General features: G+C 45.4%; 2 long non-coding RNA genes across 3 annotated transcripts; one reads left to right on the plus strand and one right to left on the minus strand.

Moving 5' to 3' along the window:
- Positions 1-229: 229 nt before the first annotated feature.
- LOC121017086 (uncharacterized) lies at positions 230-14,101 on the plus strand. Of its 2 annotated transcripts, none has more exons than XR_005784621.1 (5): positions 230-1,148; positions 7,190-7,254; positions 10,616-10,774; positions 11,472-11,556; positions 12,201-14,101. It is a non-coding gene; the product is annotated as an uncharacterized LOC121017086 (long non-coding RNA). The 2 variants fall into 2 exon arrangements; XR_005784622.1 differs by having other exon boundaries at positions 11,472-11,547.
- LOC121017087 (uncharacterized) lies at positions 5,311-25,597 on the minus strand. Its single transcript, XR_005784623.1, has 3 exons — positions 25,227-25,597; positions 7,210-7,378; positions 5,311-5,425 (listed from the first exon to the last, which is right to left on the minus strand). It is a non-coding gene; the product is annotated as an uncharacterized LOC121017087 (long non-coding RNA).
- Between the last annotated feature and the right edge of the window lie 2,246 nt (positions 25,598-27,843).

The following is a 27,843-nucleotide window of genomic DNA, read 5'->3' on the forward strand; positions in this document are numbered from 1 at the left end:
CAGCTCAGAGCCTGGAGCCTGCTTCGGCTTCTGTGTCTCCCTCTCTCTGCCCCTCTTCCACTCGTGCTCTCTCTCTCTCAAAAATAAATAAACATTAAAAAAAATTTTTTTTAAAGGAAATGGAGGGTGATTTTGCATTAAAAGTTCAACAGAAGTTCACAAGCATCCTTTGTGATACTCTGTAGTATCTGAAAATATCACAGAACCAAGATGAGGTCCACTGGTTGGAAAGAGATGGAATGTTCTTAAGGGGTTTAGTCTTCTCTCCTTTATCCTTTAGTGTTTGGATGACTGCAGAGCATATTTATGGTTGATTTGGCATTCTTGGGAGAGAGGTGTTGTTCAAGCATGAGGCAAGATTTTATTGAGGAAACAAAAGCCCCATGGAGGTCAAATTCCACCAGCACGAAAAAGGCGACTGCTCCTTATAATTTCTGGAAGCTGCGGCCAGCAGTTGGAAAGACAGCATTAGCAATAGCATCACAAAGCCCTGAGAATGCAGCTGGAAAGGGACTTTGGGATTCTACAGGACAAAAGCTTCCACTGGAAGGTGAGGGCACAATGTCTGCTTCTTTGCAGTGAACCTGATTTTCCTGATCTGTACGGGCAGCCTTCCCTTCCTCAAAGGCACTTGGCAGGCTGCAAAGGAAGGATGGCATAAAGTCTTTTGTGCCTAGAAGATGCTCAGTCATGGCACCAATATCTTCTCGTTCTCCTGAAAGTGGAAATCCTAAACCTACAGAGAATCAGAGATGTGGAAATAAATTCTGCTCTTAGGGGCCACGTGACTGGTGCCCAGCCACTCAGCTGCCCAGCCTGGAAGGGGAAGAGTCACTCTGCTGCTACCGGCTTAAAGTGTAAACATGTGCCCACAGTGTTTCTACTGACAGCACCCGAGGTGCTGGGAGAACAGCCTTTGCTTGCAGGAACAGTGGCTCTCCTGGAAAAGCCAGCTTGCTTGGCTGGAGTTGAGCCAGCAGAGCTGGCTCTCGCCCTGGCAAATTCTCTATCACTCCAAGGCCCAGGAGACTGGGAAAACTGGCCAGCGTCAGGGGGCCTCCCTCTGTACCAGCCTCCGGGTTCTTGCTCAGGGTGCTGGTTGGTGGCCTAGAAAACAACCGGTTTGAATTCACCTCTTTCCACTGCCTGTAAGTTCTCGGAGTTGCGTAAATTTGAAATTCTGGCACCCTGTGATTGTTAGGGTGGGAGATAAGGTGATTTAGAAAAGACCCCAGGCTTGGATTCCTCCAGCTTCTCACCTGCCCTTCGTCCCAGTACCAATCTGGCGCAAATCACCTTTGCAGGGAACTGGGAGACACCGCGGCCGCTCTGGTCACCTGATTTCTTTCCCTTTCACCTTTGCAGTTCTCTCCCCTGCCCCCAAAGAACCGAAATGAAATGAGAAGTAAATTGCCAAGGGAGATCCTCTCCTGGGGCAAATTTCCTGTCTTTGCTTATGGGCATGGAGACCCTGAGTGGGGAGGCTAGTTGCAGAGAGCGCTCTCCCAGAACCAGCCCTGGGGGGACAGGTGCAGGCAGCGTCTACTCTTTCCTGGGGTGGGGGTAGGGATTTAACAAGAGAAGGAGGAAGAAGAGAGACTGTATAGGAGACCCCAAGGGCTGTCTCTATTTCTCCACCCTGCCCCACCCCGAAACTGTCAGTCTCCACCAAGCCTCAGAGAGAGAGAGAGAGAGAGAGAGAGAGAGAGAGAGAAGTGGGGGTGGGGAGAAAGAGACGGAGGGGGGAAATCAAAGAAAATTGCAAAAGTCAATGGCCCGGAACTAGAGGCAGCCTCAGCAACTGCAGTGTGACTTTGATTCCCCTATCATAACCCTGAATTAAAAATTCAGGCAATTATCTGCATGGCTTCCTTCTGATTAGAACGAGCCGGAGCCTCATTAATGCATCAGCACAGAGGAAAGCCATTAGGGTCTGTGAAATGGAATGTTTCTCTGAGAACAGGTTCCGCTTGATGTAGAATACCCAGCAAAAAGAAATTTCACACATTTTTGAGCCCAGAGTCACAGGACAGCACCCTGCTTCAGGGCTGCAGACCCCACCAGGACTGTCCCTTTTCAGCAGGCTCTGGGTGAAAGCCACCTTTGTTTCCCAGCCCCTCTCTGGCACCTCCATCCACTGGAGTCATGTGGAGGGAGGAAGAGGAAGAGGAAGAAGGGACCTCCTGGCTGCTCCCTTTGCTAAGACACCAAGTCGGCCTGGATGCGGGGTCTCAAAGTCCTTGAGACATGAGGAGCACCCGAACTTCTTGGGAGTTCGCTGCTCTGCTTTGCTACCGGAAGCAAGCTGGTCAACAACACTGAAGGTCCAAGACTCCAGAAAAGAGCAAAGTATCTGCGTGTTCCCTTCCCTGACTCATGTGGTGACTTGGGCATCCCAAGGCCATCCAAGCAGGATGTGGTGACGCTGAGACAGCCCTGGGGGCTCGTTGCTTAGGAGAGGGTGAGGGGTTGGAGGTAAGGAGGGCACCCTTTGTTCATTCCTTATTCTGTAAGCTCAGCGCTCTTAGGAACGCGCATCTGCCAGTCCCTAAACGGGCAAACATCCCTACCAACGGCTGGCATTCGGAAGCCCCTCTGTTTGGGATTTCCGGGGCGCAGCTGTCTTCCTCCAGTGACTGTGTATCACTTCCAGGGGAAGCCAGGCGCGGTTTCCCTTGAAGCCCCGATAAGGCCAGTTCTTGGGAAGACTGGGCTTGCTCCAGACGTTATTGTCTAGATTTTCTTCAAGCCAGTGGGTGGGGCTTGGGCTCCCTCATTTCGGACAGCCCAGCCTTCTTCTAACACACGGATTCTCGGGACACCAAACACTGATCCTGGGGATAAGTGAGGTCTTCAGGAGGAAAGCTAGTCTTACACGGTGAGAACTGATACAGATGAAAAAGGTTTTGTAAAAAGAGAACTGGTTACAGTCAAATAGGATGCCAACCAGGAAAACGTTACCCTTCAGACTGTCTGGCTTAGCCCTGTTCTTCTGCTGGCACACCTGCTAACTACTCGGTGTGAGGAATCAGGGCCAAGTGTCTGTGCAAAGCTGTAAACACAGTGAGCCGGAGTCAATGTGTAACTAATCTCATTTGTAGCAGCTGCGCCCCCTACTGTATACCAGCCAAAGTAGGTGACCCTGGGGTAATTCAGGTTTTCAAGATGTTTTCAGTCACATCCCACGTTAGAAGGGTACATTCCTGGTCACCGGGGAGTTTTTATGAACCGTGTTTTCAATACTGCAGACAGTTTTATGGGCGAAGGTTCTTAGAGTTTACCTCCCCTCCCCCCCCAACACAAACAAGATGCTCGGTGATTCAATTATGTTCTTTGTGGACTCTGAGTGTCCGGTCTTTCCAACACTTTGCTCTCACTGGGCCAACACTCAGCAAAGTCAAAGGCGGTGACTGCAGATGACCCCTGTGTGAAGGGCTGACCTAAAGGCACCCGAAGTCTTGGGTGGGGGGAGGTTATCTCTCTAGGCTCACCAGCTGGTATGAGAGTGAGGGGGGCCTGGCCAAAGGTCAGGAATGTGGGCCTTCTAGAGAGCAAAGCTACTCCACCAGCCCCACAGCACAGGCCTTCCTTCTGCCATGGGAAGTGATCAAATCTCAGCCCTGAGTGTCTTACGACCTTCCATGGTATTTCTCAATATTTTAAACATAGACTCTTGCCAGTCAGATCATTCCTTCCTTCCCAAGACCATTTGGTTCCCACCTTTGTGACTTGTCACTCCTTATTCATGCAATAAATATTTTCTGAGCAGCTGTCATGTGCTAGATATTGTTCTAGGAACAGGAACGCTGAACACAAGACAGAGGAAGTCTCTGTTCTCGTGGAGCATACATTCCAGTTGGGAATGCAGACAATTACAGAAAGACGGACGAGTGAGTCAGCGGTGTGAGTGCCGTGGACAAACAAAGCTGGGTCGGGGAGAGAAACTGAGGGAGTTCTACTTTATACAGGTGGTGTCTCAGAAAAGCCCATTGGAAAACCTTTGTGCTACACTCTGGCAATCTGTCTTATTTGTCTCTTTCTTTAATTTTTTTTAATGTTTATTTATTTTTGAGAGAAAGAGAGAGAGAGAGAGAGAGAGAGACCAAGTGTGGGGGAGGGGCAGAGAGAGAGGGAGCCACAGAATCCGAAGCAAGCTCCAGGCTCTCAGCCGTCAGCACAGAGCTGGACACAGGGCTCGAACACACAAACCGTGAGAACACGACCTGAGCTGAAGTTCGACGCTTAGCCAACTCAGCCTACCCAGGCGCCCCCTTATTTCTCTCCTTTAAAACTAGGACTGCCTCTTCCGGAAAACATCCTACTAACTTTCCCCCCTGCACTGATGTTTCCTTCGGCTCATTTCTGTTCCATCTTGTTCATTCTTGGAAAGACGTACACTTGTATCTTGGATGATAGCCTCCTGGAATAAGGGTCCTGTCTTCTGTTTCTTTGGTTTGCTATCAGAACAGGAGTTGGGGAAGGCAGGGAGGGAACAAGTGTTTCTATGATGTGCTAGAGACATTACCACATCAGTTCATCTCCTCCATGCACATCTCCTGCAGATTCTGTATTATAGTCCCCATTGGAAAACAAGGACAGCGAGGCTTCATTTATCCAAGGGCATACAACTTCCAAATGGTGTGCCTGGGATTTGAACCCTGACCTGGCCATGCAAAAGAAGTGATTAAACTCCTCCTGTCTGCTGGATTAGAAATCCCTCCTTTGTGGGGTGCCTGGGTGGCTCAGTCGGTTAAGCGTCTGACTTCAGCTCAGGTCACGATCTCGCGGTCCATGAGTTCGAGCCCCACACCGGGCTCTGGGCTGATGGCTCGGAGCCCGGAGCCTGCTTCCGATTCTGTGTCTCCCTCTCTTTTGCCCCTCCCCCGTTCATGCTCTGTCTCCTTCCTGGGGCTCATAACCCCTTCTCTGTAAACTGAGGTTAGATCACAGGATCTCCCAGATCTGTTCCAGCTCTGACATTCTAAGAAATACAATCTCCTACAAGGAATGGGGCAGGGTGGAGGGCAAGGGGAAGTCAAGTGACATCCCCACTTCCAATCTGATCTTTTAAGAGAGAACAAAATGCCACATTTTGTTCATTCAGTTAAAATTCAACATGTACTGAATATGTGTCAGAGCCTGGCATGTGCTAAGGATACAGCCACAAACATTTATTTATTTGTTTGTTTGTTTGTTTATTTATTTAAATGTTTATTCCTTTTTGAGAGACAGACCATGAGCAGGGGAGGGACAGAGCGAGAGGGAGATGCAGAATCTGAACAGGTCCTGAGCTGTCAGCACAGAGCCTGACGCGGGACTCGAACTCACAGACCGTGAGATCATGACCTGAGGCGAAATCGGTCGTCCAACCAACTGAGCCACCCAGGCGCCCTGCAGACACAAACTTTTAAAGCGTGTCTTCATCCTGGAATGCATATAAAGGGAAAGACAAACATGACAAGAAATTACTACAATAATTATAATGGCCAACATTTTATATTTGCTCTTTTCCAGTAATTGCTCTGAGCACTTGGAAACCTTTTAACTCATTTCACTCTTCCCAAGCAACCAGGAAATGGATACCATTTTTATCCCTACTTTACAAGTGAGTAAACTGAGGCACAAAGAGGTGTGTATGTCCGAGCTCTTGCGAACATTAATAATGCACGCAAACTATTTATTTACAGGGCCTGACATGCAGAAATTATGCTAGGCAGATGTTGTGCAACATTAACCGGTGCTTTCGTGCCCCTGATATTTCTGCAATTCCTTGCTTGACCCCTCTGCCATTGGGAATCAGTCACACACAGCCAGTTGGAGGGATGAGACTTTCTGCAGAGAGCAGAGAAGGCTTTAGGGTTTTAAAACTCCTAATCTGTGGCTGTGACGTAACTCAGGACATAGAACAGATTGGATGAGTTAGAGCCAGTTTTCTGGCCCACAGAAAAGGGGAAAGCGAGGAGGTGGAAAGAAGCATGCCAGACCCCCTGAGAAATGGAGAACTAGACCCTGTTCCCTATTCAAGCTAGATGTCCAGCAAGGTGTAGAGTCAGACGGCAGAGCAGGAAGGGCTGGTGTACATGCTGGGGTGCCTGACACGGACCCGCCAAGTTGTTCCCTGGGCACTGACCTGGTGTGGGGGCAAAGTGCTCTGGGTTTGAGAGGTTGAAAGTAGAAGAGATCTGAGCCCTGCAAAGTCCCACTCTGGCCAGCACAGTGCACACAGCACAGTGAATGTCCGTCTCCCTAGCAGGAATGTGGATGTAAAAAGAGGGCCACTGGGCCTGAAGAGTCTTCTAGAATAGGAACAAAATAAAATGCTGTCTGAAGGACCGGCATGGGAAGTGGATGTCTTATGGCTGCCACAAAGAGGCAGGAAGGCATAGCGGCCAGGACAGGGCCTACTTGAGGGCAAGGGTCTCTGTCCGCTTAGTCCACTGCTCCATCCTGTGGGTCTGGTTTGGGTAATAGGTGATCGATCAAAACTTGTTAAATGAATGACTTTAGGCACGCTGCCTCCAGAACCAGGCCATTGTGTTTCAAACCTCATCTCTGCCTCTCACTGCCTGGGTAAGTCTCTTCCCTTCTCTGTGCCTCATGTGCAAAATGGGGATAAAAATCGCACAGATCAAGGGCACCTGGGTAGCTCATTCGGTTGGGCATCTGACTCTTGATTTCAGCTCAGGTCATGCTCTCGTGGGTTAATTAGATCGAGCCCCAAGTCGGGCTCAGTGCTGACGTGGAGACTGCTTGGGATTCTCTCTCTGCCCCTTCCCTCCTGTCAAAATGAATAAATAAATATTAAAAAAATAGTTCAGATCAGTACTGATCCAAGGTCAAAAGAGAGGATGTGTAAAGTGCTTAGTGTCCGGCATAGCACAGGTGCTCATTAAGTATTTGTTCTTAGTATTAGCACGTGCCCCTCCTTGTCCTGCACCTCAGTGCTACATTAGGTCCCCCCAGACCCTGAAATCAGACACAACCTTGAAGAAAAGTTGAGGACTCCAGAGTTGGCTAAGATCGAATTCCCACACCATGCTACAATGGAGACTCCTAATAGAAATTAAGCTAAGCACTTAAAAACAAAAGTTACTTTTCTTGCACAATGGATTTTGGAGCCTGTGAAAAATGAGGCGTCCCTTGAAGACCTTTGCTAGCATTTTAAATTAAATAACGTTCTCCCCTGTAGGCATTCACAGGACAACTTACCTCTCACCTTACCGTGTTTCTAGAAGAGCACAGTTCTGAATTCAGGTGAGTTGTCACTTGCCAGTGCTGCTGATACAAGTGAACTTGCAAGGAGGATAAGTCTGTGAAACATAACTCTATTTTTCTCTCTTCCTTCCACTTCCTCCTATTGAAAGCACTCCAGGCTTTCCTGAAGAAATTCAGTACAAAGGTTTTACTTACTGTAACCTCTCTTGAAGGTGAGTGATAAATATTATTAGTAATGTTTTTAAGGTTTCTTTTTTTTAATGTTTATTTTTGAGAGAGAGAGAGAGAGAGAGAGAGAGACAGAGCATATGCGGGAGAGGGGCAGAGAGAGTGGGAGAGAGAATCCAAAGCAGGCTCCAGCTTTTGAGCCGTTCAGTGCAGAGCCCAATGCCAGGCTCGAACCCACGAACTGTGAAATCATGACCTGAGCCAAAGTCAGAGACTTAACCAACTGAGCCACCCAATTAATGCCCAAACATTAATTTTTTATTTACAAAAATCTGCATTGATTTGACTTCCCACTTATTTAAATTTTTTTTAATGTTTATTATTGAGAGAGAGAGAGACAGAGTGAGAGTGGGGGAGGGGCAGAGAGAGGAGGAGACACAGAATCCGAAGGAGGCTCCAGGCTCTGAGCTGTCAGCACAGAGCCCGATGCAGGGCTCAAACCCACAAACCATGAGATCATGACCCGAGCTGAAGTTGGACGCTCAGCTGACTGAGCCACCCAGGTGCCCCATGACTTCTCACTTACTTAAATGCCAATAGGTGACAAACTCTCCCGTGTGCTCAGGACTGTCCCCATTTTAGCACTGAAAACCCCATATCCTGGGAATGCCAGTGATAAATCAAAAAAGTGGAGTTTTTTTTTTTTTTGATGGACACAAGGAAATGTACTTGTTTGAAATCAAAAGAGGTTACCTCCTGGGAAACCGATTTCCTCCGGGAGACCCCACTCCACTCACTATTAGCAAGTGTGGCTGATTTGACAAGGAGGAAGTGCGGGTGGGTTGGGGGGGAGGGGGTGGCAGAGAGAGGACTGTTTCAGATATGGCTGCCTGACAAGCCTACAAACCCTTGTCTTGGCATCCTTCCTACAATGTCCCTCACTTTGAGTCAGGCTCTGGATCCCCCAACAAACCCCACGGAGCAGTTCTTGCAGCTCCAAGTCACCATCAAATCTGTGTGTACGAAGCACTGTGGGTGTCCCCTCACAAGGGAGCAGCCCAAGCATGGGGGTTCCTTCAGGACATGTGGGGTGGCTTCCCCAGCCTCTGTAGATGTATGTCCCGTTCTCTCAGACCAAGTGTCTCGTGCCATTTTTGTGGTATCCACACACCTCATGGAATTGGCCCACTGCATGCAGATCGAGTTTCTGGTCACAGAGGATGCAGTGTGGCCTGTTTCCACACACCCGAGAGATGAATGTGAGGGCCCGTCAGGACTGTGGGCATTTGGATTCCTGAGGCCACAGTGCTCCTCCCACGGGTTGGGGTCTCTCATGAGATTGCTGGACTGTTGTCATCTGAAGGCTTGACTGGGGCTGGGAGGGTCTGCTTCCAAGATGGCCCATCACATGGCTGTTGGCTGGAGGCCTCAGTTTCTCACCATGAGGACCTCTCTGAAAGGTTACTTGAGTGCCTCCCTGACATGACAGCTTCCCCTGCGATGAATGACCCAAGAGAAAGAAAGCAAGAAGGCAGCCACAGTGCTGTTTAAGACCCAGTCATGCACTATCATTTCCTCCATATTCCAAATCCGCCAAGCCACTAAGTCCAGCCCGCGCTCCAGGGGAGGGGAATCAGGGAGGAAAAAGAATCAAAGGATTTGGGGACATATTTTCAAACCACAGTTTCCCAAGGCATCATGTGGCTGGACCAGGAATGAATCTCCACGAAGGCTGGTACTGATAGTAACACAGTAGGAAGAACATGGGCTTTGAGTCAAATCTGAGTTGGAAACCAGGCTTTGATCCTTTCCATTTTCTGGGATCTGGGGCAAAACGGTCATCTCTAAACCTTAGTTTCTTTATCTGCAAAATGAAAATTAGAATTGTAACTCTTCCATGGAGTTTTTTTTATAATTTAAACGAGATGACCCATGCAGGGACAGACTCTAACTGTATGGGGCCTGACACCTTTCCAACTTGACAGGGCCCTCTTGAAGAAAGGAGAATGCAAAATTACAAGTGTAAATAATGCACAAAATGAACATTTATTTAGAATTAAAAATGACAAAAATGGAGTGCCTGGCTGGCTCAGTTGATAGAACATGTGACTCTCGATCTCAAGGTCGTGAGTCCAAGCCCCATGTTGGGCGTGGAACCTACTGAAAATGAAATTTAAAATAATTAAGAAATGACCCCCCCCCCAAACCCCACATGTTAAGGCAGGTGAATACCACAAATGTCACAAAATTCAGAAAAATGACAATTAAAAAAATCACTAGGCATGCCTCTTTAAAATACCGTCTTCCCCACATTTTTACTGCATACTTTTTCGTCACTTGTCAACATGACAAAGATTTTGCAATATTTTCCATAGGCAGGGGCGCCTGGCTGGCTCTGTTGGTACAGTATGTGATTCTTGATCTCGGGGTCGTGAGTTTGAACCCCACATGGGGTGTAGAGATTACTTAAAAATAAAATCTTTAAAAATATATGTTTTCCATGGTCAGAAGATAATTTGGCCTTTCTTTAGCATGGTTGATTAAAATTTGGTTTTTATTATTGAGAGCTTATATTCAGCTCTACAACTTATTGTGGATAATGTCAGGCATTTTTTTTAGGGCTGTTGTCAAATTTGGTAAGCCTCCGAATATGTATTTTTTAAATATATGAGCTCAGGGCTTCAAGTAAGTGTTCCTGTGTAGTAAATTGATGGCACCCTTTACCCAGGGCGGTTAAGGGGGTCTGCATAAGAGAGGGGCTGGAAGCTTCAGCTTGCCTGACAGTCTTCCCCTGGAAGCAGGTATGTGTGGAGCATAGGGCTGGCATGTATCAGGTGCTCTGGAAATGGGAGAAGCCTGGAGAGTCCTTGTCTTCCTGTTCCACTGCCTCAGGCAAAACCAGAGACTTCCTGTCCTTGATTCTAACTTCTTTCTTCTCCAGTAGCTTCTCCAGTGCCCTTAGAAGGCGGGAACAGAAATACACCCCTTGGGTGGGAAGAATACTGGGCTCAGAATGAAAAGATCTGGGTTTGAGACCTGTATTTGTCACTCAACTGTGGGACTTTGACAAATTACCCAGGCTCACTGTGTGTCAGTTTCTTGGTCTCTGAGATGGGCATAGTTACACCAGCCTCATGGGTTGTTGCCTGTGAACAGTAGAATACCAGTACAAGGGCCTTGTGGATTACAGAGCAATTTTACTAATGTAAAATGTTTTTATTTTGGTGCCTAGAAGTTACCAAGGAATCGGTTTGGACACTATCCAGTGTTTATGGGCATCTTAAATTCTTTGTTCTCTGTGGCCTAAATGAATTGGAAATTCAAACTGGACTTCAATCAAATTTGGCATAAAGACCAGGACAGCAAACTTGTCCACTCTTTCCACAAAAAGGTACTGAGTTCTAGCTATTGCCATATTTGTGCTAGAGACGGGGATTCCAGGATAGACAAGACACAGTCCTGGCCCTTCAGGTATGGAGCACAGGTAAATGAAACCCCAGACGGACATCTGGAGGATGGGCTCAGCCTTCAAGCCTGTTAAGTTCAAAACCTTGGCCTCCCTGTGCCTCAGTGTCTCCTTTTGCCAAGAGGCGTTGCTAACTGCTAGAGAGGGGTGTGGACACAAATGAGGGTCTGCACATCTCGGAGAACGTCTGGGCAGAGTCATCAGAGGGTTGCACAGAGCCCCGCTGAGACTGGTTGTTCTTGGGGAATTTTCAGGAAGCTTTGAAGTGCCACCAGGACAAGGGAGGCTGCCCCATCCTGGAGGTACATTCACTTGTAATTTACTCCCCCACGTGGGCTCTGGAGCTCCAGTCTCATAAATACATCGCTTGCTCAATCCTGCCGTGGAAGACGGACAGAGGGAGGGGGCTGGAGGGGAGGAATCACTAAATTAAGAAGGTCCCTGGGAGTGACTGGCCTACAGACACAACTGAGTCCCCTAAGTTTCTCTCCTTCAAACATAAATATTTCCAACTAAGATCACAGACTCCCTCCTCATAAAATCAATGAAACCACAAGGGAAAATGACCTCCCGCTTGACTGCACCAGAGATATCTCAAACGGAGTCACTTCCCCTCCCGCAGAAGCAACCACTGCTGGGGTTCAAGGATCTGAAACCCAGGCACTGCCACCGAGAATCTGAGGCTAAGAAGAAGTCAGGTGGGTTGGGTACGTGTCCGTCTCATTTGACTTGCTGTGTTTCGGTGACGGCTTCTGCACGACCCTGCTGCAGCATGAGACTTTTTTCCTGGAACCAGACCTGGGTTCAAGGTGCAGCTCCTCTAATTACTGGCTGGGCGTCTTTGGGCAAAGTAGAATCTCTCCAACGCAGTCTCCTCATCTAGTACAAGGTGGATGATAGATAGATAATGTACCGTCTGGTCTGCCTGCCCTGCAGGGGAGGTGATGAGATCAAGAGAACTGTCCATGCAAATGCTTTGTAAACCATAAAGCCCTTGACAAATAACAGCTCTTGTTATTAAAAGATAAAAGCACCAATCCTGCTAGTTAGTGTACTTGTTAGAACCCCTTACGCTATAAGTGACAGAACTCCTAACTTAAACTGGCTAAAACCGCAATTGACTTATGTAATTGAAAAGGATGGATTCAAGTGAGGATGAGGTTCGACATCACGAAGGACCAGCTCCTCCCCAGCCCCCACAGTGACTGCACATGTCACATCTTGACAAGATGCCATCCAGAGGAGGGGAGTTCCTTTCTCCCAATTTCCATTAAAGAGAGATGGAGGGGGAGGAGTGAGGGACTCTTTTCTTTTCCAGAGTTAGCCAATTTCACTGGCTTTCTTTCCACAGCCAGGGGATCAGATATGCTGATTGGCTGAAGAGAATCAAGGACCATCCCTAGATCTGGAAGCAGGATCATGATGCCAACCAAACCACATTTGGAGGCGTTACTTTATCAGAAGAGTGAAAAAATGCCAAGTTGCACAAACACCCAACTAGTACAGTCCACCCCCTTTAACTGCCCAATATCCACACCCACCTGCATCCCCATAAATACACCTCAAAAAATCCCCACTCCCTCTATGAACTCTTTTTCCAAAACAGACAAGCCATGATTTCATGTAGTCTGGTTCTCTAGGTGATTCATGGTCCTCGTGAAGGGAGCTGCTATGGTCCTATGTGGTCCAGTGAGGCTCAGTGGTAAATTTAATCACCACTGATGCATTTAGTAAACAGCAATGGAGAACAGGGTAATTGCACTAAAAACTCTCATTTGGAAAAGAAAGGACAGGATACAACTGTCAATGGTCACCCTGTCATATTCTGCCAGAAATCACATGGATGTCCTTCCTCGAAACAAGTACCCGTCCTCCCTAGTGCTGTCCTCTGGAAGGCTCCCCTTTGCCCTTTGCCCTCTGTGGCCCCTGCTGTCTCTTTGGGGAATTCCCTCCTGTGTTAACCTTCACGGACCACAAGACATGTGCATCAAGGATGGTGCCCCTTTTGGGAGCTGCACTGTTCTATCAGCTCTCTTCCTGCTGCTGTGAGTCTGGGAGCCTGGAAATCACCATTGTAGACTGTCGTGGACCAGGCTTGTTCCTCTGGCAAAATCATGCCCTTAAAAAGTGAATGGGATCCTGCTTTATCGCTTCTGGCAAATGCCATGGATGGTAACAAGAGTCAGGGATCTTACCATGCCATAGGCTTTCAACTAGAACTGCCTGGGGACAGCTGTGGCCTGGCAATAGGCCCAGGTACTCTGGCCATCCTTTAGTATCTGTCTTGGCCTCTACTTGAGAATAATCTAGAACACCAGGCTAGGTGGGGATGACACGGATGACCCTTTCTTTGCAATAACAACTAAAATGTTAGAAGCAACATTTATTGATTGCTTACTATGGGGCGGCACTGTTCTAAAGGCTGCATCCTCACGGCAACCCTATGAGACAGGAACCATTATCATCTCCCCTTTGCAAACACTGGTCATGGAGCAGTAAAGAATCTGTTGTCACGCAGTGGGGCAGCAATGCAAACCCAGGCATGCTGGCTCCGTGGTCCCAGTGGAGCACTGACTGCTGTTGTGTTGTTCACTGGTTACTTCCTGTGGCATCTTCCCAAGGGGCGTGCTGACTTCTTTGTGGCATCAGGAGGTGCCTGGGAGAGACCCCTCCTGCTTGGTGTCTCTGTCCCTATTATGGAGCTTCTTCTAACTGTCTTCTTTCAAGTAACTTTCTTCTGCTAACTTTGGTTTGAGGGTAGAGAATTGAGATTTTCCTGGATTCCCAGACAATTGTAACTGTAAACCATTGGCAAAAAGGCAACTCTTAGCAAATCTGTATTTTCTTCCCTTCTCTTACTGTTGGATGGGATCGGGTTTAGTTTAATCGAATCATCCTTGGAAGACCTTGCTGAAGAAGTTACCAGCACACTCCAAAATTTGAAATTTTCTTATAATATCCTTTAATGTTAAAGCCTCAGGAAGCACACAGTATGCATCTCAAGGCTTCATAGGCAACAGGTTAACCCATTGCTTACTACAACATGAAGAAGAATTACTGAATTCTCATACCAATTCTTTCCTTCACCCAAATCTCTCTGCTTAGCCTCGTAACATCCGCTTCTGGTATTAGATTATGTATCAATTAGGAATCTTTTGGTTGTGACTCAAACTAACTTAAGCAGAAAAGAAATTTATTGGAAGGCCACTAGGGGCTCAGAGAATTGACAGGAGACTGGGGTTCATGGCTGAGAAACATCAACAGCGACCCCCTTGGGGGAGCCAGCTGGTCCACGCTGCAGCCAGCCAATCCCTGCTTATTTGCTCTCTGCTCAAGATCCTGCACCCAGGGAAGGAACATCAGATTGGTCAAGCTCAGGTCACTTGCCCACCTGGGGGTAGATAGGCCCCAGCAGACTATGCTTGGCACAGAAGAGATAATTCCAGCAAAGGAAACAAGGCTGCTATTCCGGAAGGGAAGTGGGTGCAGAGCAGTGGAAATCCAACAAACTCCCCTTCCACCCAGCAACACAGATCATATGGCTGCATAAGCTGTTAGTGTGCAATCCAGCAACATTGTGGCAGCTGGATCAGGAGGAGAGCAAGCAGGATAGAGGTCTGCAGGAAGGCACAGCAGTTACGTGAATGTTAAGGATGGTGAGCGTTCCCAACCAACACCTGTCCTTGGATATCACCTTCAGGGATAGAACTCTATCTACACTGGATCTGATTTACTGTGGTAAGACTTAGGCACTTAGGAGTTAAAATGTAACAAAACAAACATGTTGCTTTAGTGGATGTAGTTTTGCCTGTTCACTTTGGGTGTTTGTGTCTAAGGGGTAAGCACAATACATTTATCTGTCAGCATGGAATTATGTTCTCAGAAACCAGTGATTCTTATTCATTCACTGATTTAACAGATCACTTAATGAGTTTGGTCCTGGGCACTATCCAGGAGCTAAGGAGATACAAACATGGATGGCACAATCTCTGTTCTCGAGACTGAATATCCACATAGTGACAGAAGTCGTAGAAATACTTGTCTACTTGGAAGGAGTGATTCATTGTGAAGGCTCTGAAGTCAGACACAGAAAAGCACAGCGTTGGATTCAAATCCTGGCCATGTGACTTCAGGCAAGTTATTCACACTCTCCAAACCTCAGATTTCTTGTCTCTGTAATGGGGATAATAATAGTTCCTAATTCAAAGGGTTGTTATTCTCCTCAAATTGATTAATAGATTTAATGTAATCCCAAACAAAATCCCAGCATTTTTAAAAAAACATGGAAGTTGATGAGCAGAGTGAGTCTAAAATATATAAGGCAATAAAAAGGGACAGGGATGGCCAAGACAATGTCAAGAACAGAGCTGGAAGGATCATACTGCCTTATAACATGACTTACTCTAAGTCTACAGCATCTAAAACAGTATGGTTTGGGCCCAAGGATAGACAAATAGACTAAAAGAATAGTCTAGAAATAGGCTGACATGCATAGGTCAGTTAATTTATTAATTTATGACAAAGATAATATTCAGAGCAGTGGGGAAAGGATTTTTTTTTTTTGTAACAATATTTGTTCTTTTGTGTCTTGCTTATCTCACTTAGCATAGTGTCTTCAGGATTCATGCAGGCTGTGACCTGTGTCAAAATTTCATTCCTCTTAGAGGCTGAATAATATTCCGTCGTATGTATATCCCACATTGTGTTTATCTGTTCATCCACTGGTGGGCATCTGTGTTGCTTCCAGCTTTTGGTCACCGCTGTGAGCAATGCTGCTTTGCATTTTAGTGTGCAAATTTCTGTTCGAGTTCTTGTTTTCAGTTCTTTTGAGTGTATACTCGAAAGTGAAATTGCTGGGTCATTTGCTATTCCATGTTGAATTTTTTGAGGATCCGCCATCCACTTTCCACAGTGGCTGTGCCATTTTACATTCCCATGCACATTGTACGATGTTTCCAATTTCTCCACATCCTTGCCAAGACTTATTTTCTAGTGTTTTGGCTTGTTTTTTTGCTTTTGACTGATGATAGCCATCTTTCTGGGTGTGATCCAGTTTTTTTTTTTTAATTTACTTTTTGTACTGCTAAATGAATGTCTCACTTTGGCTCATCATGGTCACTGGTCACTATACTATGAAATTTAACAACAAGCATTTAGTGGGTGGTTGTCACATGATAGTCACTGAACTGAGTTCTTTACTTTATTATCTTATTCAGTCCCCAAAACAATAATGTTTTTGGCAAACATTTAACTGAAATATAACACGCATACGGAGAAGTGTGCAAATGGTAGGTATACACATTGATGCATTTTCACAAAGTGGATACACCTATGTGACCAGCACCTAGATAAAAGGCTAAAACATTATCAGCACTCCAGAAATCTCTTGGTGTCCTCTCCCACTGCTACACAGTCCCTCATTCCCCCCCAAGCCTCAGTAGAAAGCAATGATAACTATCTTTAAACTCATAGGTTAGTTTTGCCTGTTTTTGAATTGATATAAATGGAATCGTAAACTACAAAATCTTCTGCACGTTGCTTCCCTTACTAAATATGTTTATGAGGTTCATTCATGTTTTCACGTGTAATAATAGTTCATTTATTAGCATTGCTAAGTAGCATTTCATTTTATGACTGTAGCACAATTTATTTATCCATTCTACTGTTGAGGGATATTTAGGCAGTTTCCTGTTTTAGGCTCTTACTAACAGCACTGCTGTGAACATTCTTTTTGTAAATATCTTTTGATGAATATATGCACACAACTCTATTGGGTATTAACCCAGGAGTGTGATTGCTAAGTCATAGGATGTACGTCTATGTAGCCTCAGAGGCTACTTCCAGAGGGATTGATAAATATACCTACTTCCCACAGGATAGGAGAGTCCCAACCACTTGCCCACATTTTTTCTCCTTTTCATTTTAGCCATGTGTGGTGAATATTATCATCCTAATGCACTCCCCCACCTCAATTCATCTGTTGAAACCTAATCCTCAATGTGACAGTATTTAGAGGTAGGGACTTTACGAGGTGATGGCAGGTGCCCCTATAAAAGAGGCCCCAGATTCGTCCTTTGCCACCATGGAAGGTTATAGCTGGAAAGCACAGTCTATGCACCAGAAAGTGTGTCCTCACCATACGCCAAATCTGTGCCTCCATGGTTGGTCTTCCCAGCCTTCAGAACTGTAAGAAATGAATGTCTGCTGTTTATAAGCCGCTCCACCTATGGTATTTGGTTATAGCAGCACAAATAGACTGAGGCAGTGTCTGTTCAACGCCTGTGAACACATAGTGGTATTGCATTGCGCTTTTAACTTGCATTCTTGGTGAACAGTGAAATTAAGCACTGTTTTCATATGTTTATTGGCTGCTTGGATATCTTCTCTGGGACAGTGTCTGTTCAAATCTTTTGTCCACTTCTCTATTGTGTTGCTTTCCTTTTTTCTTATTAATTGTGAAAGTTCTTTACTCAGAAAATGAGTTTCTGTACCATATATTGCAAATATCTTTTCTCACGTGCCTTTTCACTGTCTTCAGGGTGTCTTTTGATGAACAGAAGCTTTAAGTTTTAATCCAGTCCAGTTTACTGTTTTATTTTAGTGACTAGTACCTTTTGGTGTCCTGGTTAAGAATCTGCCATATTCCATCACTTTGGCACTGCTGGTGGGAATGCAAGCTGGTGCAGCCACTGTTGAAAACAGTATGGAAATTCCTCAAAAAAACTAAAAATAGAACTACCCTACGACCCAGCAATTGCACTACTAGGCATTTATCCAAGGGATACAGGTGTGGTGTTTCGAAGGGACACATGCACCCTCATGTTTATAGCAGCACTATCAACAATAACCAAAGTATGGAAAGAGCCCAAATGGCCATCGACGGATGAATGAATAAAGAAGATGTGGTGTGTGTGTGTGTGTGTGTGTGTGTGTGTGTATGTATATATATATGTGTATATATATGTATATATATATATATATATATATGCACACAGTGGAGTATTACTCGGCAAGCCAAAAGAATGAAATCTTGACGTTTGCAACTACGTGGATGGAACTAGAGGGTTTTATGCTAAGCAAAATTAGTCAGTTGGAGAAAGACAAATATATGACTTCACTCATATGAGGACTTTAAGAGACGAAACAGATGAACATAAGGGAAGGAAAGCAAAAATAATATAAAAACAGGGAGGGGAACAAAACAGAAGAGACTCTTAAAAATGGAGAACAGGGGCGCCTGGGTGGCGCAGTCGGTTAAGCGTCCGACTTCAGCCAGGTCACGATCTCGCGGTCCGTGAGTTCGAGCCCCGCGTCGGGCTCTGGGCTGATGGCTCAGAGCCTGGAGCCTGTTTCCGATTCTGTGTCTCCCTCTCTCTCTGCCCCTCCCCCGTTCATGCTCTGTCTCTCTCTGTCCCCAAAATAAATAAACGTTGAAAAAAAAAATTTAAAAAAAAAATGGAGAACAAACAGAGGGTTACTGGAGGGGTTGTGGGAGGGGGGATGGGCTCAATGGGTAAGGGGCATTAAAGCATCTACTCCTGAAATCATTGTTGCACCACATGCTAACTAGCTTGGATGCAAATTAAAAAATAAATTAATTAAAAAAAAAAGAATCTACCATCCTCCAAGGTGATGAAGACAGACATGTTATGTTTTTATTCTAGAATATTTATTAGTTTTCTTTTTCATTTAGATTTAAAAGGCATCTGAATAAATCTGAATACATTTCTGTGTATTATATGAGGTAAGGATTTGAGATTCACCTTTTCTCCATACAGAGAGCCAATCAAACATAAGTTAGATCGTGAATTTGGCCTGGTCCAAATACTACCTCCTTTCTGAAATATTTTCACAGAATCCTAGTTGGAAATAACTAAGTATTTTTAATTAACTTGATAAATATTGTTTTGCACCTCTAGTATTTGCTGGTGTAGCGAGGTTGCTAAGGGGAGGCCTCTCTGAGAGCGGACATTTGAGCTCAGACCTGAATGAAATAATGCCAGTGATGAGCAAAGTTGGGGAAGAAAATTCCAGGAAGAGGCACAAAATGGCCAGTGCAGCCGAAGTATAGTGTTCCAGAGGGTGTGAAGCACAAGAGAATTCTTTCAAACGTGAAATCAAAGGAAAGACAACCAGACTGGTATCACCACAAGACAATAAAGCCATGCCCACAAAGTTCTGAGGAAAGCTGTTTTCCAGCCTGGAACTCTTTCTGTCAGGAGTAAAGGCAGAATGAAGACACTTCAGACTTACAAGAACTTAGAAATTTTACCTGTGAAGCAACTTTCTTTCCTTAGGGTTTTTACATGGCGGTCTACTCCAATGGGGTAAGGACAAGAAGAGGAAGACACGGGCCCACCCAGGAGGACAGTGAAGCGAAAAGCCACCATGAAAACAGTGTGTCTTTTCCAGACAAGTGGTTCAGAATGGAGCCGGTTTGGACAAGGTTTGGGAGTATTTTTAGCTTTTACTCGTGCTCCTTCCAATCCGTTTTCCACAATGTTGTTCAAGTACACTTGGTAAAATTTTAGATTACCTCCCCCTTCAGTTTAAAAGCCTTCATGGCCCCCCCATAAGTTTCAGAATAAAAGCCATCTTTCCGTGTGATATAAAAATCCCTTTGTGGTTGACCTCTGTCGTCTCTTACCGCTCTGGATGGCCACTCATACCCACTGCTCCCATCACCGGTTTTCTTCTTCCTTTTTAATGTTTCAAGCTTCAGTTTAAATTTTAGTTCGCTAACATACAGTGTAATATTAGTTTCAGAAGTAGAATTTAGTGACTCATCACTTAACATATGACCCCCAGTGCTCATCCCAAGTGCCCTCCTTAATGCCTATCACCCATTTAGCCCATGCCCCCTCCCACCTCCCCTCCAGCAACCCTCAGTTTGTTCTCTATAGTTCAGAATCTGTTTTATGGTTTCCCCTATGTTCACCCATTTTGTTTCTTAAATTACACATTTTTTAAAGTTTCTACCTGCATTTAATACTAAGCTAGTAATTCAAGGTTTTTTTCCATATTTTCATGTACATCATGACCAAACCAAGAATAATACAATATTTTATTTGTCAAAATTGTCTTCTTCCTAATATAAGTAAATTTAAAAGAATGTCATTTTTTATATTGAGTGAGGCCAAATATTACCAAAGATTTAAAAAAAATTTTTTTCAACGTTTATTTATTTTTGGGACAGAGAGAGACAGAGCATGAACGGGGGAGGGGCAGAGAGAGAGGGAGACACAGAATCGGAAACAGGCTCCAGGCTCTGAGCCATCAGCCCAGAGCCTGAGGCGGGGCTCGAACTCACGGACCACGAGATCATGACCTGGCTGAAGTCGGACGCTTAACCGACTGCGCCACCCAGGCGCCCCCCAAAGATTTTATTAAACATAAATTTTACCATGTAATATTTGATAAAATAAAGGGTTTTTCTCAACATAATAATTAATTTTATTTTTTTAAATTTACATCCAAATTAGTTAGCATCTAATGCAACAATGATTTCAGGAGTAGATTCCTTAATGCCCCTTACCCATTTAGCCCATCCCCCCTCCCACAACCCCTCCAGTAACCCTCTGTTTGTTCTCCATATTTATGAGTCTCTTATGCTTTGTCCCCCTCCCTGTTTTTATATTATTTTTGTTTCCTTTCCCTTGTGTTCATCTGTTTTGTCTCTTAAAGTCCTCATATGAGTGAAGTCATATGATATTTGTCTTTCTCTGAATAATTTCACCCAGCATAATACCCTCCAGTTCCATCCACGTAGTTGCAAATGTCAAGATTTCATTCTTTTTGATTGCTGAGTAATACTCCACTGTGTGTGTATATATATGTATATACATGTATATATACCACATCTTCTTTATCCATTCATCCATCGATGGACATTTGGGCTCTTTCCATACTTTGGCTATTGTCAATAGTGCTGCTCTAAAGATGGGGGTGCATGTGTCCATTTGAAACACCACACCTGTATCCCGTGGATAAATGCCTAGTAGTGCAATTGCTGGGTCGTAGGGTAGTTCTATCTTTAATTTTTTGAGGAACCTCCATACTGTTTTCCAGAGTGGCTGCACCAGCTTGCATTCCCATTAAATTCCACATTTAAGAGTGAAATCATATGGTATTTGTCTTTTGCTCACTGACTTATTCTGCTTAGCATAATACACTCTAACTCCATCCATGTTGTTACAAATGGCAAAATTTCATTCTTTTGGTGGCTGAGTAATATTCCACTGTGTGTGTGTGTGTGTGTGTGTGTAATATACAACATCTTCTTTATCCATTCATCCGCTGATGGACCCTTGGGCTCTTTCCATAACTCGACTATCGTTGATAATGCTGCACACTGGTGCACACACCCGTTGAAATCAGGATTTTTGTATCCTTTGGGTAAATACCTAGTAGTACAACTGCTGGATCATAAGGTAGTTCTATCTTTAACTTTTTGAGGAGCCCCCATACTGTTTTCCAGAGTGGCTGCACCAGTTTGCATTCCCCCCAACAGTGTAAGAGGCTTCCCCTTTCTCTGCATCCTCACCAACATCTGTTGTTTCCTGTGTTGTTAATTTTAGCCACAATCGCTGATATTTTTACAGACTTCTTAAAGCTATCTGTTATAGCAAATCCTTTGTAGCTACTGCTCTCTCTCTACAAGGAAACTCATCTTTCCCTCCTTTCCCTGGTAGATTCTTCCTTGTTTTTCAAACTTCATTTTCTTGGGGAAACTATGTGTTCTCCTACCCACCACTGGCTGCAGTGCCCTTGGTTTTAAACCCCATGATTTCTCTATGCTTCTCACCTCTGGTACCGATCTGTCTCTTTTTCATTTTTTACTTATGTATCTGTTCTCCTCACTAGCTTATAATCTGCTGGAGAGTAGCGACTGCATTTTAATCATTGTTGACGTTTCCATAATGGCCGCTCCGTGGTCAGACTTAGGTAAAATCATTTGCTAGCATCATTTGCTATGGGAACTCTGAGCCCCAGTTTCCTCACTTGCAAAATGATGTGGTATTTTTATCTGCAGCACTTGGCACACAGAAGGTGCTCAGTAAGTTGTGTGGAATGAATCCATGCAGAGTTCCCAGGGGACGAATATCTCAGCAGGGGAGTAAGGATGACTCACTTCAGTCAATCTTGATCCCTCTCCCCTCTCTCCCCTCTGAAAGAGGAGTGCTTGGCTTCCTCTCTAGGACCATTATGCCTTGAAAGTGGTGAGGAAAATCTGAAAAATGCAGCCTCTTTTCTTTTTCATGTTTATCCATGTGTTGACCTAAGGAATTCAGGATATCTCAGAGGGCAAAAATTTCCCAAAGATGCCATTGTCTGACCATTCTTACAAAGCTGTCTAAACATAGTGTTACTTTAGGACCCAAATTTTCTTAGATGTGGATGTGTTAGTTATAGACTGGAGGAAGCAAAGGAATCATGTACCCATTCTGCAGATGGAAAACCTCGCAATCTTCCCTAAACTCCTCAGAGCCCAAGAACTCATATAACCTGGCAAGAATCTACCCAGAAGAGCCCTCCTGCCCAGTGTCTCCTCTCCCCCAGTTAATTTTTTTTGATGTTTATTTATTTTTGAAAGAGAGAGAGAGAGCACAAGTGGGGAAGGAGAGATTGAGAGAGAGAGAGAGAGAGAGAGACGCAGAATCCAAAGCAGGCTCCAGGCTCTGAGCTGTCAGTACAGAGCCTGACGCAGAGCTTGAACTCATGAACCATGAGATCCTGCCGTGAGCCAAAGCCTGATGCCATCGAGTTAAATACATATTCCCCCAGTTAAATATATATTCTCTTTTTGTTCTTACTTTGGAGGCAGCATCCCCGTGGAGCTGCCCTATTGTGAATGAGTTTCTAGAACAAAGAAAGACAGTTGACCCTTCTCAATGTGTCTATAAGACCTGGAGCAGAGTCATGGAATGGACTGTGCGCTCCATGAAGGTTCATAGCAGCATTATTCGTAAAAGCCCCAACGTGAAAACAGCCCAAACATCCATCAACCAATAAATGGGTACATAAAATGTGGTGTATCCCTACATGGAATATTAGCAGAAAAAAGAATGAAGTACAGACGCGTGCTACAACTTGGGTGAATCTTGACATCATACTAAGGGAAAGAAGCCAGACGCAAAAGACCACATAACATGTGATTCCATTTATATGACATGTCCAGGGTAGGCCAATTTATAGAGACAAAAAGTAGGTTAGCTGTTGCTTGGGGCTGGGGGTGGGGACTGGGAAGCAATGGGGAGTGGCCACTGATGGGGGTGGGATTTCTTTCTGGGGTGATGAAAACGTGGTAAAATTGATTGCACTGTTGGTCACACAACTCTGTGTATATACCAAAAGCCACTGAACTGTACACGAAAGTGCACATTGAAAAATGTGCAAATTGTGTTTCAGTAAAGCTGTTAGGAAGAAAGAGATCTTGGAAAGAGTTGGGGCGGGGAGAAAAAAAGAGACTGGATTGTGCTCTCTCGTGTATCGACTCCTGCAAGCATTCATTTTGCAGGAGAAAGAAGCAAGATCCTAACAGTGGGTCTGAGACAGATTTTCTGGCCATCAGGTCTTCCTCTCCCCCCCAGTAGAGAAGAATTAGTGATCAGAGCAGGCTCTAGCTGCATAGCCTTTAAGGTTAACTTTTGCAAACTATTGCTAACTTTTGCTTTTCCATTTCCTTTCTTTCGGTCTTCTTCTCCTTCCCAGGGACCCAGTCGTCCTACAGGTAGAGCAGGTGCACTACAACTTGGATCACAAACTGGGGCAACTGATCTGTCTGGAAAGTGTGTTGAAGACAACACTGATTCAGGGTGCAGTGCCCTGAGTTCGAGGTCTGCCTTCAGCGTTTCTCTGTGCCAGATGCTATAAGGACAGACCCTTCCTGTAGGAGACTTGTGGTCAAGCAGGGAGATTAGCCAATTCATGTCAAGAGAGAGCTCAGAGGGGCACCTGGGTGGCTCAGTTGGTTAAGCGTCTGACTTCGGCTAAGGTCATGATCTCACGGATTGTGAGTTTGAGCCCCGCATTGGACTCTGCTCTGCCAGCAAGGAGCCTGCTTGGGATTCGCTCCCTCTCCCTCTCCCTTTCTCTCTCTGCCCCTCCCACGTGGGCTCCCTCTCTCTCTCAAAAATAAACAAACATTAAAAAGAATGAAAAGAAAGAGCTCAGAATGCAGGTGTTTCTGCCTTTTCTTCTCCATGAGGTATTGAATGTGAGGCTGGCCAAGGGATGTCAGCTTGGCAGGAGGCACAGCACCAACCGCTACGTGTCTGCCATCAAATTCTGCTTAACATGTAAAACTTCCTTTTCTCACAAGTGACTATCTATGCCACTCTCTGTCAAGGTGAACACTGGGACTGTGTTTCTCTAAGTAATGTAGGTCCAGCTTACTTTAAGAGCAAGGAGGCGTAGGGCAAGGCCACACTCAAGCCATTGCCAAAGAAAGCAAGAGTGAATGCTGGGATTATTCCAGAACTTGCCTTGATGACTGAAGAGCTGTGGTTAGGGCAGGAACAGCTGGACTCACCCAATGATATGGGACAAACCAGGAAGTAAAGGGTTAACTGTCAGGGCTTTTTGGACCCTGAAGACACTGCTGCACTATAACCCTTGTGACTATGCTCTAATCATTGCTACCTTGTTTCACGTTGCTTTGAATCTTTGGATTCCTTCAACCATGCCACCGAAAAACTAGTATCTGAAAAAACTGAGCACCACTGGATTACCTACTTATTCCCGAAAGTACCCCACTGATTAAGATTGCCAGACAAAATACAGGACACCCAGTTAAATTTGAATTTCATATAAAACAACAGTGCTTTTTTTTAGTATAAGTGGGGTAGCCCATGAAATATGTGTTTGTCTGAACTTCCAATTTAATTGGGAGTTATTCATTCATTCATTCATTCATTTGCTAAATCTGGCCACCCTACTTCTGATTCCCTTTGCCAAGTGATAGCAGCGCCCACTTCAGATACTGTTTTGTAACGTGTGCGCCATCTAGTGGTCACACGAACAAGGAGGAAACCAAGAAATCACTTTATTTTTTATTTATTTATTTTTTTATTTTTTTTTCAACGTTTTTTTATTTATTTTTGGGACAGAGAGAGACAGAGCATGAACGGGGGAGGGGCAGAGAGAGAGGGAGACACAGAATCGGAAACAGGCTCCAGGCTCCGAGCCATCAGCCCAGAGCCTGACGCGGGGCTCGAACTCACCGACCGCGAGATCGTGACCTGGCTGAAGTCAGACGCTTAACCGACTGGGCCACCCAGGCGCCCCAAGAAATCACTTTAAAACAGCGGCGTGAGAAAACTGCAAAGACACAACTCTGCTTTCCTTTTTCAAATGTTTTAGATTTTGCTTTACTTACCTCTTTGGATGTGGTGTCTGTGATCAAATCAACAGCCCAGAGCGTCCAGCAGATACCTGAAATCCCTTGTAAGTCATGCCGTGTTCAAAGGGCAACACTCACCCCACCTGCCGGAGGCCTTGGGCTCCCCCATTAACACATAAACGTGAAAGTGCAGCCTTGTCCTTGATCTACTGTGGTTCCCAGTTCCTAGTAATTGTTTTACAATAAGCACGTGGCTTTCAGCAGCATCTAGTGTATTACATGTCAGGCGCAATTTTACTAAACCCCACTGGGCCTACAGGGAGACGGGGAAGCAAGTATTTCCTATTTCCTATTTACCGAAGGGGTATGGCGTTAAAGGGTCAAAGGGAAGCGGCACAATCCAATGAGTCTCTGGCTGCACACTGGAATCACCTGGTCTTTTAAAAAAAATACCTATGCCCGTGCCTTCCTCCTCCCCCCCCCACCCCACCCCTTCCTCAGCCCCTTCCTCCTTTTCCTCTTCTACTTGTTCCGTTTAGATCACGTGAGTTCTACATCTGCACGGCATTGCTTTAAAGTAGCTCGTCATACAGTGTGGAAGATTTAGTAAGAGATGGACACTGAAATCCAGGTTTCACTTTAACGCTTGACATCTTTTAGGGACAAAATCTCTTATCCTCCGTGTATCCATAGAGGCTGATACGCTTTATTTTGTTTTGTTTCACAGACAGGGTTGAAAGGTGCAGGAGCTTCTCTGTCTCCAATTTTGTCTTCTGTGGTTCTGTGATCTCATCACAAACACTCATTATGAAATGATGTAGAAACTCCGTTTGCAATTGAGCCCAGGATAAAAGCCCAGAGCTCCATTTGTTCTTTGAATAGATTTTAGAATAAGCTGAGAGGGAGTTTTGGATAGAAGTTTATTTTCAAGTACCCTCCGAATTGAGAAGGTATCTCTATAATTATGACAGTAGTTGTAATCATAATGATTTAAAAAATGCCTGCCTGGGGAGCCTGGGTGGCGCAGTCGGTTAAGCGTCCGACTTCAGCCAGGTCACGATCTCGCGGTCCGTGAGTTCGAGCCCCGCGTCGGGCTCTGGGCTGATAGCTCAGAGCCTGGAGCCTGTTTCCGATTCTGTGTCTCCCTCTCTCTCTGCCCCTCCCCCGTTCATGCTCTGTCTCTCTCTGTCCCAAAAATAAATAAACGTTGAAAAAAAAAATTTAAAAAATGCCTGCCATTCATTGAGAGGCTCTTCTCTGCCAGATACTAACCAGGATGCTTTACACACATTATTTTTTTTTTTTAACTCTCAAAGCAACCCAGCAGGCTGGGAACCATATCCCCATGTTCCATCCCAGGAAACTGAGGCTCAGAGCCTGTATTTCCTAACAGGATACAGCTGGTAAGTGGCAGGGCTGTCTTCCACACCCGGCTTTGCCTGGCTGAAAAGGCTTTGCTTTTCCTACTCCGATGCTCTGTCAAAGCTACAATATGCGTAGTTCAGGTTTCTTTCCGGTTCAAGCTCACACTTGGGATGGCGAGCTCTCTTCCAAGTCCCTCGCATGTCAGTGACGGTTTCCAGCCACAGTCGCCCAGTATTTTGAGGTACTTGAAACCGGATTTTAAAAAATACTCACTTCCTTCTGGCTGGCTCAAGGAATCGAAAAGCAGGTTTCATTTTTTTATGACACCTTTGAGTAGCTGGGTCACCTTGGGAGTCTTATTGGGGCTATGGTGACGATGTGACAGGCTGTCTCTAAGGATCTGTGGAGGGTGAACAAGAAAACAACCAACCATTCATGAAAGCAGGAGTGGAGATATTACCAACACAGAAACTATTTCAGAATCAATCCATTCCTCATGCCTCAAGGCCCCTCATGCTGAAATGATGTAGCCTCCTCTGGGACACTTTCTGCCACCTGCCTCTGCCCATGGGGGTGCGGGCCATGAACTGCTCTCACGAGGCTCCCACCAGTTCTTGCTTTTGCCTCGGTTCTCCTGCTCAGCACACTGTATCAGAAGCAGTGGGCTGGCGGGGGGTGGGGGGGGGTGGGGGGTGGGGGGTGGGGGTGTATGCACATCCCTTCCTCCAGAGGATGAGCCCCCTGGGCTGAGCAGAATGGGTCTAGACTGGCTCAAGCTTCCTCGGGAAGTTTGTGGGTGTCCAAGAGGAAGGAGTCCCAGGGCACACGGAGCAGGCAGCAGGTTAGAAAGAGGCACCTTTGCAGGGCTTTGCTTGGGGTCTCAGGATTGCATGGATTTGGCTCTAGGGAGGGCTTTGAATACCATGACGGTATCGTGGTGAGGTAAATCCTGTCCACCGCACAGCCTGTGGTTTCTCTGAGCACCCTAGATTTTCCTGAACACCTGTAGCCTCTCCTCTGTGACCCCCTGGCTGGCTGTCATAGGACTTAACACACTCATTCTTCCATTCAGCAAGTTCTTCTTGAGAGCCTCTTAGGGACTGGGGATAAATACTGAGCAAAACTCTCCCCAGCTCCTACCCCCATGGAGCTTACAGATAGGGGGAAAGGTTTACAGTCTTTGTTTGGGACTGAAAGTGTCCAGTACATGGTGAGCTCCTCGAAAGTACAGGTTGAGTTGTATTTACTTTTCAACATTTCCATTTTATTTTATTTTTTAATTTATTAT

Source organism: Herpailurus yagouaroundi, unplaced genomic scaffold (assembly GCF_014898765.1).
Source record: "Herpailurus yagouaroundi ecotype Mexico unplaced genomic scaffold, PumYag 215, whole genome shotgun sequence".
In the NCBI taxonomy this organism is placed as follows: Eukaryota; Metazoa; Chordata; class Mammalia; order Carnivora; family Felidae; genus Herpailurus; species Herpailurus yagouaroundi.